The 13,050-nt window shown below is 40.6% G+C and overlaps 1 protein-coding gene across 1 annotated transcript in view; it reads right to left on the reverse strand.

Annotated features, from left to right (window-relative positions):
* The window catches only part of SPEF2 (sperm flagellar 2), a 171,862-nt gene that overhangs the window by 32,313 nt on the left and 126,499 nt on the right, over window positions 1-13,050 (reverse strand). The gene's annotated exons all lie outside the window — the stretch shown is intronic.

Consider the following 13,050-nt stretch of genomic DNA (forward strand, 5'->3'; position numbering starts at 1 on the left):
GAATAGGTTGAATTTAAAAAACTACTGCAAATGGTTTCCCTGGTGCTGCAGTGGTTGAGAGTCCGCCTGCCGATGCAGGGGACGCGGATTCGTGCCCCGGTCGGGGAGGATCCCACATGCCGCAGGGCGGCTGGGCCCGTGAGCCATGGCCGCTGAGCCTGCGCGTCCGGAGCCTGTGCTCCGCAAGGGGCGAGGCCACAACAGTGAGAGGCCCGCATACCGCAAAAAAAAAAAAAAAAAAACTACTGCAAGGGTTCCTATTTTTCAGCAGGGCACTAGAGTAAAATGTTTTGGTAAATATGGGATAAAAGTGTTTCAAACGCATGCACATCACCACTGTGATCAAGGTAACACATTTATCCTCATTTTGCTTTTTTAGATCAGAATATATTTGTTTTGGTAAATGTCGGGATATTTGAATTATTAAATTACTAGATTTGAAGTGCTAATTTAGTCATCTAATTGGCTCAAACACTGTGATATATTTTATAAAAGATAACTAACCTTTTAAAGCCTTTTGCTCTTAAACACTAAACTACTTTACCTTGAGATGTTTGTTTAGTCTGTTGCTCATTTCAAATTGCATGCACATGCATTAAAAAAGAAATAGGAAAGCAAAATAAATGTATTTCCTTAAAAAATGTCTGACTCCCATAGTGTCGGTACCTTCTAGAACCAGGAGACACTCCTACATGTATTCGGGTATCTTTCAGGTCCAGAGTATATAGCTATTCTTCTTTGTTTAGGAATAAAAAGAGTGAAACAGGGGCTTCCCTGGTGGCGCAGTGGTTGAGAGTCCGCCTGCCGATGCAGGGGACACGGGTTCGTGCCCCGGTCTGGGAAGATCCCACATGCCGCGGAGCGGCTAGGCCCGTGAGCCATGGCCGCCGAGCCTGCGCGTCCGGAGCCTGTGTGCCACAACGGGAGAAGCCACAACAGTGAGAGGCCCGCGTACCGCAAAAAAAGAATGAAACGTAGATGTAGAATCTCAAATTTTTCTTCCTATATCTAAGTTTTTAGCATTTCTAAAGTCCAACATGAACTTTATCATTTCCTCTAAACTTTAGGAAAATGTAGTAATCCTTTTAAAATTTCAGTGGTTCAAATAACATGCGCAAGGTTCAGATCTGGAAGGCAATTTTCTGGGTAGCAAGAGCAGAATCTTTCTTTCTTTGATAAGACTGTATAACCAGCAGGTTGTTCAGAAATAAATTCTCTATCCATTTTGATCAAACCTGAGTATCCAATTTTATAGAGATGAGAATAACTTTCCCAGGTAGTGGAACTTTTGGTAAAATGATCTTTACATGATACTATATTGGTTTACAGACAAGTTAGAAATTATCCATTCATGTTTCTCAAGATGAAACCACAAATAAACTCAATTGAAACCATGAAGAGGCTCAAAGTATTTAAAAATTCTGGTAGATACGTAAAATATTTCCACTGTCTCTAACAGCTATGGTGCAAGCAAAGTGTAAGAAAATACTTTCAGTTCACATAGGAATTGTTTATCTGGGAACCCTAGTGTGAAATGTCAAAACTATTTTGACATTTGGCCTTGTTACTTAAATGACCAAGGCATATAATAATATAGCCTTCACATATAATGCAGTAGCGGAAACAGATAAGCTTACAAATTTTGTTTACGGATCAAAAAAAATTCTCTTTCCATTTGGCCCTAAGTTAGTTACCTAATGCAACCGTCATTTAGAATTATCCAGGAAAAACAGTTAATTGTAAGCCAGGCCTAAAGGAACTCAGAACATAATTATGGTCTAGTTACCCTTAGCAGTAACTCTCAGAAAGATGACATCAAAATAATACCATTGCTTAGAAGTATATACTTCACCCAAAGAATGTGAAAGAATGTGTGAATATAGAACTAGAATTAGAAAGTCAGAGGAAAACCAATCTTTGGAGTTTTGCTCTGTAGGTCTGGATGATGCCAAATGCCTTTTGTGTTTGATATGAAGACTGGTGACTTTTACTTTTAACTTTCAGGTTTCTGAAAATAGTTCTTTTTGATCAACGATGAGGTCAACATTTGTCACATTACTAATCGCTTTCGTCAAGCCTTTCTGAGTTTGATGAACCATCCGAGATAGGTCTTGTGTCACCAGTTGAAGACGGTGTTCTTGTATTCCATCAATGAATGGCTTTCCTAGGGTCAAAGTCATAAATGTCTGGAGAATTCAACTGAATTATCAGGAGATCTGTCATGCTATCAGCCTTGACCGTGGCATGCATGTGTGGCTTAGTGCCCTTCATCTGACTAAAGCCACGTTCTGCTTCAGCTGAACTTGCAAGGAGGCTCAGCGCTAGGTCCACGAGTGTTAGGATGTTCCGATACTTGTGTAAATAAACAGAATTCACAAAATCCCAGGTCAATGTGTGGATGTTCTGAAATCTAGGAGGAAAAATGAAAAACGTAAAATATGGAGACTCCTACGTTTTACTCCAATATTTATAAATATCAGCTAGGTTACTTATGCTCACCTAGCATAAATCTCTAATTTCAACATGCTCCTTTCTGTGTCTACGTCGTCAATTTTCACCTTGGCAGCTTCCAATACTGGTTCATAATGTGCAGTCAGGATGGACACCTCTTTTTCTCCAAATTCTGCAATCAATACGCCCAACAAAACGTCACATATCTTAGAGACATGTATACAGACAATCAAAGAACAACAGATTCAGAGCCGGAGTTCATACGTTACCTTGATTTATCTTTGCTGGCCGCAGTTTAAAGCTCCCAGTCGCGGCTGCCTTCACCACATCTTGGTTGACATCTCTGAAACAGCCTCGCAGCCTCTTGATAAGATGTGTTAAAACCATGTTTCTCACATCAGAAATGTTTCGCTTTCCTGCGAGGAGGCAGTTACCCTGAAAGTGTGTGACTGAATCCACTGGGCGTTCTTTTGGCCCTGATCTGGGGAGGGTAAAAAAAATTCCCCCGAGTAGACAATTATGTGCAAAAGCACCTAGCAAATGGTTTCCCAAGTCCATCTGTCTGGTTGGATAGACTCTCAGATCATCCCGGACTCCTCACCTTGTCTGATATATTCTGAGCATTTCCAGTGTTGACTCTAGGGTGGCAAATATATCAGCAGTTGAAGAGTTTCTGTTCTGATTGACGCGGGACAGAATGCTGAGGACATCAGTGACATCCAGCAAGAAGTGGACACATTTAACAATGTCTGCCTGCAGGAGGGACTCTACAAGGTCTTTGGCTTTCTGATGATTGGTGTCACTTCTGCCTTCCCTTGTCTGTAACATGGGCTAGGAAAAAACAGTGGTTTATTTTTCTCAAAATTATTATTTCAAATGGCTCAGTAAAAGTATTCTTTTTATTCTGAAAAAACTAAAATAGTACAGTATTTCAAAATTACTTACCGAATGCAGCTGCTGGACAATTGATATCCTTTGAGAAGATTCTGGAGGGAGGCCTGTAATCCTTGAAGCCACCTCTGGCCTCCTAATTGAGAAGGTATCACAGGTCGAAGGTGAAGGCCTTTGAAAGTACCAGAGTACTCTTATGAACAGGAGAATTGTGATAGAAGTGGTAAGTGCTGCGGAGAAGGTCTCTGACATCGTTGTACAGGGGAACGCTCTGGAACGCCGCTTAGTAAGATACCTCGAGATGATGTGCAGAGCAATACACAGTCAGCGCACATGGCTGGATTTCTCTTAAAAGCAGGGCCACCCCGCTGCCGTCTTCTTGCTCTGAGCCATGGGCACCATCACTTGCGAAACCAACCAGTTTCTTTGCCCAGTCTTGGTTCGATAGTCGAAGTTGAAGATTTCTCTCTAGAGTGTTCTCAGGGGCATGTTTTATTGCCAGAGGTCCCTTCTTTCCCCCTGTCTGTACCCCAACGATTTGGCAGTGTCCTTTCCCTGCGCACGCTCACTGCTTGTACACAAGGTCAGCTTCCTCGATTGAACTGTCTGTGATCCCATCACTGAGGACGGAGAAAAACTTACTTTTTTCTAATTTCTCTTTTAGAGTTCTCTGTTCTACTTCAGCAATAAACTATGTAAACGTTCTGGCCGATTTGTTCGTTCTGAATACCGGGCCAGTATCATCACCCTTCATATCATGCAACGAGCACATCCAGATAAAATCATTGAGGGGACGTCCGATCTTGGCGATGGCATGGCAGGATGGGAACAAGTTCTCCACCCTCCTGAGGGTAACCGTGCTCATGGTCATCACCATCAGCTCGTGGTGGTTTTGCTCCCTGGGGAACCACTTGTCACTTCCACGAGGGAAGCCTTGGTGTGAGCCTGGCTGAGATGGTGCGCGTTGAGGAATTCAGTCCGGAAGTTGTTGGTGCTATAAAAAAAACCTCACTTGGTTTCCCTTCGACTTCACTCCATGTTTACGACACAGGCCACAGAACATAAGATCTAGTATCTCATCATATACAAGCCAAGGCTATTTTTTAAGACAAGTTTTCAAAAATTGATTGTTCCTCTTCGGGAGGTTACGGTCAAGCTTCTGAGGACTTTTCTGCTTTTTGGTGACTCGACTCAGAATCCCTGCCTTTAAAATAACTCCATGTGGTTATTTTAAGTAATCACCAATGCCTACCTGCAGTTTTGCTTAATCCCTGTCCCCCCTACACTTGCTCATTATTCCTGGAACAATCTTAGTGAGTGCTTACTACTTAGCAGGCATTTTGGTTAGTATGTCAAGTGCTGTACATCATTTAATCGTCATCACCCAGTATCCCTATTTTATAGTTAAGAAAGTAGGCCAACTACTAGTATCCATCACCATTTTATGGGTCAAAAACCTAGGGCACAGAGAGGTTGATTAATTTGTCTGATGTCACAGTGGTCATATGTGGTGAAGCTGGAGGTCGCTAGCAGGCAGTCTTACCCTCCACGTTTACACACTTCATATTACAGGTTTCTCTTATGGGCAAAGGGTGCTATGGTCTCCTTCCCCCTAGAATCCATTTCTCCAGGCAGGAGAGGGGCACAGCATTTTGCTGTCATTTCCTTCCCGAGGTGAAAGACAAGAATCACAGGACATGCAGGGCAGTGTGTCTGCAGGATTTGCTTTGGATGCCTCTCCCCTCCTGCCTCAGCCCCGTCTTCTCTGGCAGCGGTAGGGCCAACTGACTACAAGAAGGGCATCCTTCCCAGATGGTTTTGAGGGACGATGAGACTGTTTCTGAGAGCGGCAGATGGCTACTATCTCCCCCAAAAGCCTCAACTAACCAAGAGGCAGGGGTAAGCGTACCTGGCTTGTTCCCTGAACGGAGTAACTAGAAAGCTCTGTGGGTTTTCCTAGGCTTAGCACCTCTGAGAAAATTCTAAAACTATGATACTATATATCGGCAGGTAAGTAAGCCCCCTAGTTTGGTCTGAAAGGTAGTTCAGTTAGTCTGACATCTACACAAATCAAGAAATACAGAAAGATTTCTGAGAAAAGGTACGATAAGAAAGGACTGATGCTATTGACAGGAATAGCTCACCAGGTGGCAAAATGTAGGGATCAGAGCAGAAAGGAGTGTGGCCCCCAGGTGCCCTGTGGTTTTCTCAGCGGGTAAACTCCTTCCGCTTGCTTAGATTCAGATCACAGAAATATGTCATGCACCTTCAAAATCTCAATGTAGATTCCATTTTCCCCGGTGCCTGGAATACTCCGCCCCTGTTTTGCTTCCTGGAAAGTTCTATCCAAAAGTTTCCCATGGGCTACAGCCTTTGCTGACCCACACAGACAGCAACAACTACTTCCTCCTTGAATTCCTGTAAAAACCACGTAGCTGGATGATCTAACCTGGCCAGTACAGCCTAGACTTCCTGAATTTGTGCCCTGTCTCTGAGACCAGTCACTGATTCTAAGGGTCTCTAAGAGCAGTTTGAAGGAGGGACCCTTGTCAGTTTTTAGAACCAAGTTATAGGCCTTGAACAACTAAATGCTGTGTCTCTTGAAGAAGGAGTGAGGGTAAAGAATTTGCTGGATGGTGTTCTCTCCTGATAGCCTTTCAGCAGAAGCCAAAATAGCTATGAACTGAATCTCTATAGACATTACATAAAGTACTGATGGGCTTACAAGGAAAAGGAGTTCTTATGGTTTAAGTGGGGACTTTGGAACACTACAAAAGTGTTCTAGTTTCAACAGACTCCAAATTGCTTCCCTTGGAGAAAGACTGTCTTCCTGATGTGCTGACACTTGATGTTTGGGACAAGATGTACCTACCCAGAGCTCACTGCAGTACACAAAATGAGTGTTTTTGTTTTGGATGTTTACAGTCCGCAGGGAGCCACATACCTCATGGTTCAATTCCACCAGGTATTGTGGTTTTTTCTGAAATTGCTCTGGGGTAATGCTGCAGGTGCCTACTAGGGTATGTGCACCTTCAGGATACCGAGCTCACATTTTGGATAATAATAAGCGTAGTTTGTATCAATATTGTATACTGTTATATATTATATAGATTCCACATATATGCATTAATATACGATATTTGTTTTTCTCTTTCTGCCTTACTTCCCTCTCTATGACAGTCTCTAGGTCCATCCACGTCTCTACAAATGACTCAGTTTCGTTCTTTTTTATGGCTGAGTAATATTCCAGTGTGTATATATACCACATCTTCTTTACCCATTCATCTGTTGATGGGCATTTAGGTTGCTTCCATGACCTGGCATTGCAAATAGTGCTGCAATGAACATTGGGTGCATGTGTCTTTTATTTTTTCTTTTTCAGTGTGATGTTATTTACTTCTTTTTTTTTTTTAATCTTTATTGGAGTATAATTGCTTTACAATGGTGTGTTAGTTTCTGCTGTATAACAAAGTGAATCAGCTATACATATATATATATCCCCATATCTCCTCTCTCTTGAGTCTAGCTCCCACCCTCCCTATCCCACCCCTCTAGGCGGACACAAAGCACCAACCTGATCTCCCTGTGCTATGTGGCTGCTTCTCACTAGCTATCTCTTTTACATTTGGTAGTGTATATATGTCCATGCCACTCTCTCACTTCATCCCAGCTAACCTTTCCCCCTCCCCGTGTCTTCAAGTCCATTCTCTACATGTGTGTCTTTATTCCTGTCCTGCCCCTAGGTTCTTCAGAACCATTTTTTTTTTTTTTTAGATTCCATATATATGTGTTAGCATATGGTATTTGTTTTTCTCTTTCTGACTTACTTCACTCTGTATGACAGTCTCTAGGTCCATCCAACTCACTACAAATAACTCAATTTCGTTTCTTTTTATGGCTGAGTAATATTCCATTGCATATATGTACTACATCTTCTTTATCCATTCATCTGTTGATGGACACTTAGGTTGCTTCCATGCCCTGGATATTGTAAATAGAGCTGCAATGAATATTGTGGTACATGACTCTTTTTGAATTATGTTTTTCTCAGGGTATATGCCCAGTAGTGGGATTGCTGGGTCATATGGTAGTTCCATTTTTTTTTTTTTTTTTTGTGGTACGCAGACCTCTCACTGTTGTGGCCTCTCCCACTGTGGAGCACAGGCTCTGGACGCACAGGCTCAGTTGCCATGGCTCACAGGCCTAGCCACTCCACAGCATGTGGGATCCTCCTGGACCAGGGCAGGAACCCGCGTCCCCTGCATCGGCAGGCGGACTCTCAACCACTGAGCCACCAGGGAAGCCCCTATTTTTCATTTTTTAAGGAAACTCCATACTGTTCTCCATAGTGGCTGTATCAATTTACATTCCCACCAACAGTGCAAGAGGGTTCCCTTTTCTCCACACCTTCTCCAGCATTTATTGTTTACAGATTTTTTGATGATGGGTATTCTGACTGGTGTAAGGTAATACCTCATTGTAGTTTTGATTTGCATTTCTCTAGTGATTAGTGATGTTGAGCATCCTTTCATGTGTTTGTTAGCAATCTGTATATCTTCTTTGGAGAAATGTCTACGTAGGTCTTCTGCCCATTTTTGGATTGGGTTGTTTGTTTTTTTGATATTGAGCTGTATGAGCTGCTTGTATATTTTGAAGATTAATCCTTTGTCAGTTGCTTCGTTTGAAAATATTTTCTCCCATTCTGAGGGTTGTCTTTTTGTCTTGGTTATAGATTCCTTCACTGTGCAAAAGTTTTTAAGTTTCATTAGGTCCCATTTGTTTATTTTTGTTTTTATTTCTATTACTCTAGGAGGTGGGTCAAAAAGATCTTGCTGAGATTTATGTCAAACAGTGTTCTTCCTATGTTTCCCTCTAACAGTTTTATAGTGTCCAGTCTTACATTTAGGTCTTTAATCCATTTGGAGTTTATTTTTGTGTATGGTGTTAGGGAGTGTTCTAATTTCATTCTTTTACATGTAGCTGTCCAGTAGTCCCAGCACCACTTATTGAAGAGACTATCTTTTCTGCATTGTATATTCTTGTCTTCTTTGTCATAGATTAGTTGACCATAGGTGCATGGGTTTATCTCTGGGCTTTCTATCCTGTTCCATTGATCTATATTTCTGTTTTTGTGCCAGTACCATATTGTCTTGATTACTGTAGCTTTGTAGTATAGTCTGAAGTCAGGGAGTCTGATTCCTCCAGCTCTGTTTCTTTCCCTCAAGACTGCTTTGGCTATTCGGAGTCTTTTGTGTCTCCATACAAATTTTAAGATTTTTTGTTCTAGTTCCATAAAAAATGCCATTGGTAATTTGATAGGGATTGCATTGATCTGTAGAGTGCTTTGGGTAGTATAGTCATTTTCACAATATTGATTCTTCCAATCCAAGAACATGGTATATCTCTCCCTCTGTTTGAGTCATCTTTGATTTCTTTCATCAGTGTCTTATAGTTTTCTGAGTACAGGTCTTTTACCTCCTTAGATAGGTTTATTCCTAGGTATTTTATTCTTTTGGTTGCAATGGTGAATAACATGTTTTCCTTAATTTCTCTTTCTGATATTTCATTGTTAGTGTATAGGAATGCAAGTGATTTCTGTTCATTAACTTTGTATCCTGCAATTTTACCAAATTGATTGATTAGCTCTACTAGTTTTCTGGTGGCATCTTTAGGATTATGTATGTATAGTATCATGTCATCTGCAAACAGTGACAGTTTTACTTCTTCTTTTCCGATTTGTATTCCTTTTATTTCTTTTTCTTCTCTGATTGTTGTGGCTAGGACTTCCAAAACTATGTTGAATAAGAGTGGTGAGCGTGGGCATCCTTGTCTTGTTCCTGATCTTAGAGGAAATGCTTTTAGTTTTTCACTATTGAGAATGATGTTTGCTCTGGGTTTGTCATATATGACATTTATTATGAAGTAGGTTTCCTCTATGCCCACTTTCTGGAGAGTTTTTATCATAAATCGGTGTTGAATTTTGTCAAAAGCTTTTTCTGCATCTATTGAGATGATCATATAGTTTTCATTCTTCAATTTGTTAATATGGTGTATCACATGGATTGATTTGCATATATTGAAGAATCCTTGCATCCCTGGGATAAGTCCCACTTGATCATTGTGTATGACCCTTTTAATGTGCTTTTGGATTCTGTTTGCTAATATTCTGTTGAGGATTTTTGCATCTATATTCATCAGTGGTATTGGTCTGTAATTTTCTTTTTTTGTAGTTTCTTTGTCTGGTTTTGGTATCAGGGTGATGGTGGCCTTGTAGAATGAGTTTGGGAGTACTCCTTCCTCTGCAATTTTTTGGAAGAGTTTGAGAAGGATGGGTGTTAGCTCTTCTCTAAATTTTTGATAGAATTCACCTGTGAAGCCATCTGGTCCTGGACTCTTGTTTGTTGGAAGATTTTAAGTCACAGTTTCAATTTCATTACTTGTGATTTGTCTGTTCATATTTTCTATTTCTTCCTGGTTCAGTCTTGGAAGGTTATACTTTTCTAAGAATTTGTTCATTTCTTTCAGGTTGTCATTTTAGTGGCATAGAGTTGCTTGTAGTAGTCTCTTAGGATGCCTTTGTATTTCTGCAGTGTCTGTTGTAACTTCTTTTTCATTTCTAATTTTATTGATTTGAGTCCTCTCCCTCTTTTTCTTGATAAGTCTGGCTAAAGGTTTATAAATTTTGTTTATCTTCTCAAAGAACCAGCCTTTAGTTTTATTGATCTTTGCTATTGTTTCCTTTGTTTCTATTTTATTTATTTCTGCTCTGATCTTTATGATTTCTTTCCTTCTACTAACTTTGGGTTTTATTTGTTCTTCTTTGTCTAGTTCCTTTAGGTGTAAGGTTAGATTGTTTATTTGAGATTTTTCTTGTTTCTTGAGGTAGGATTGTATTGCTATAAACTTCCCTCTTAGAACTGATTTTGCTGCATCCCATAGGTTTTGGATCATCGTGTTTTCATTGTCATTTGTCTCTACATATTTTTTTTATTTCCTCTTTGATTTCTTCAGTGATCTCTTGGTTATTTAGTAGTGCATTGTTTACCTTCCATGTGTTTGTGTTTTTTACATCTTTTCCCTGTAATTTATTTCTAATATCATAACGTTGTGGACAGAAAAGATGCTTGATATGATTTTAATTTTCTTAAATTTACTGAGGCTTGATTTGTGACCCAAGATGTGATCTACCCTAGAGAATGTTCTATGTGCACTTGAGAAGAAAGTGTAATCTGCTGTTTTTGGATGGAATGTCCTATAAATATCAATTAAATCTATCTGGTCTATTGTGTCATTTAAAGATTTTGTTTTCCTTTTTAATTTTCTGTCTGGATGATCTGTCCATTGGTGTAAGTGAGATGTTAAAGTCCCCCACTATTATTGCGTTACTGTCGATTTCCTCTTTTATAGCTGTTGGTATTTGCCTTATGTATTGAGGTGCTCCTATGCTGAGTGCATAAATATTTACAATTGTTATATCTTCTTCTTGGATTGATCCCTTGATCATTATGTAGTGTCCTTCCTTGTCTCTTGTAATGTTCTTTATTTTAAAGTCTATTTTATCTGATATGAGTATTGCTACTCTAGCTTTCTTTTGATTTCCATTTGCATGGAATATTCCACTCCCTCACTTTCAGTCAGTATGTGTCCCTAGGTCTGAAGTGGGTCTCTTGGAGACAGCCTATATATGGGTCTTGTCTTTGTATCCATTCAGAGAGCCTGTGTCTTTTGGTTGGAGCATTTAATCCATTCACATTTAAGGTAATTATTGGTATGTATGTTCCTATTACCATTTTCTTAATTGTTATGGTTTTGGTTTTGTGGGTCCCTTTCTTCTTTTGTGTTTCCCACTTAGAGAAGTTCCTTTAGCATTTGTTGTAGAGCTGGTTTGGTGGTGCTGAATTCTCTTAGCTTTTGTTTGCCTGTAAAGCTTTTGATTTCTCCATCGAATCTGAATGAGATCCTTGCTGGGTAGAGTAATCTTGGTTGTAGGTTATTTCCTTTCATCACTTTAAATATATCTTGCCACTCCCTCTGTCTTGTAGAGTTTCTGCTGAGAAATCAGCTGTTAATCTCATGGGAGTTCCCTTGTATGTTATTTGTCATTTTTCCCTTGTTGCTTTTAATAATTTTTATTTGTCTTTAATCTTTGTCAATTTGATTACTATGTGTCTCGGCATGTTTCTCCTTGGGTTTGTCCTGCCTGGGACTCTCTGTGCTTCCTGGAATTGGGTGGCAATTTTCTTTCCCATGTTAGGGAAGTTTTCAACGATAATCTATTCAAATATTTTCTCGGGTCCTTTCTCTCTCTCTTCTTCTGGGATCCCTATAATGTGAATGTTGGTGTGTTTAATGTTGTCCCAGAAGTCTCTTAGGCTGTCTCCATTTCTTTTCATTCTTTTTTCTTTATTCTCTTCCACAACAGTGAATTCCTCCATTCTGTCTTCCAGGTCACTCATCCGTTCTTCTGCCTCAGTTATTCTACTATTGAGTCCTTCTAGTGTATTTTTCATTTTAGTTATTGTATTGTTTATATTTGTTTGTTCTTTAATTCTTCTAGGTGTTTGTTCTTTAATTCTAGGTCTAGGTCTTTGTTAAACATGTCTTGCATCTTCTCAATCTTTGCCTCCATTCTTTTTCCAAGGTCCTGAATCATCTTCACTACCATTATTCTGAATTCTTTTTCTGGAAGGTTGCCTATCTCCACTTCATTTAATTGTTTTTCTTGGGTTTTTTCTTATTCCTTCATCTGGTACATAGTCCTCTGCCTTTTCATTTTGTCTCTCTTTCTGTGACTGTGCTTTTTATTCCACAGGCTGCAGGACTGTAGTTCTTCTTGCTTCTGCTGTCTGCCCTCTGGTGGATGAGGCTATCTAAGAGGATTGTGCAGCTTCCTGATGGGAGGGACTGGTGGTGGGTAGAGCTGGGTGTTGCTCTGGTGGGCAGAGCTCAGAAAAACTTTAATCCACTTGTCTGCTGATGGGTGGGGCTGAGTTCCTTCCCTGTTGGTTGTTTGGCCTGAGGCAACCCAGCTCTGGAGGCTACAGGATATTTGGTGGGGCTAATGGTGGACTCTGGGAGGGCTCATGCCAAGGAGTACTTCCTAGAACCTCTGCTGCCAGTGTCCTTGTCCCCATGATGAGCCACAGCCACCCCCCACCTCTGCAGGACATCCACCAAAATTAGCAGGTAGGTCTGGTTCAGTCTCCTGTGGGGTCACTGCTCCTTCCCCCTGGTTCCTGATGTGTACATTACTTTGTGTGTGCCCTCCAAGAGTGGAGTCTCTGTTTCCCCCAGTCCTGTCGAAGTCCTATAATCAAATCCTGCTAGCCTTCAAAAGTCTGATTCTCTGGGAATTCCTCCACCTGCTGCCAGACCCCCAGGTTGGGAAGCCTGATGTGGGGCTCAGAACATTCACTGCAGTGGGTGGACTTCTGTGGTATAATTGTTCTCCAGTTTGTGAGTCACCCGCACAGCAGTTATGGGATTTGAGTTTATTGTGATTGTGCCCCTCCTACCATCTTACTGCAGCTTCTCCTTTGTCTTTGGATGTGGGGTATTTTTTTGCTGAGTTCCAGTGTCTTCCTGTCAATGACTGTTCAGCAGTTAGTTGTGATTCCGGTGCTCTCACAAGATGGAGTGAGTGCATGTCCTTCTACTCTACCATCTTGAACCAATCTTCTCCATTAATATCTTGATACTAGTTACTCA

The sequence above is a fragment of the Orcinus orca genome, chromosome 3, assembly GCF_937001465.1.
Source record: "Orcinus orca chromosome 3, mOrcOrc1.1, whole genome shotgun sequence".
In the NCBI taxonomy this organism is placed as follows: Eukaryota; Metazoa; Chordata; class Mammalia; order Artiodactyla; family Delphinidae; genus Orcinus; species Orcinus orca.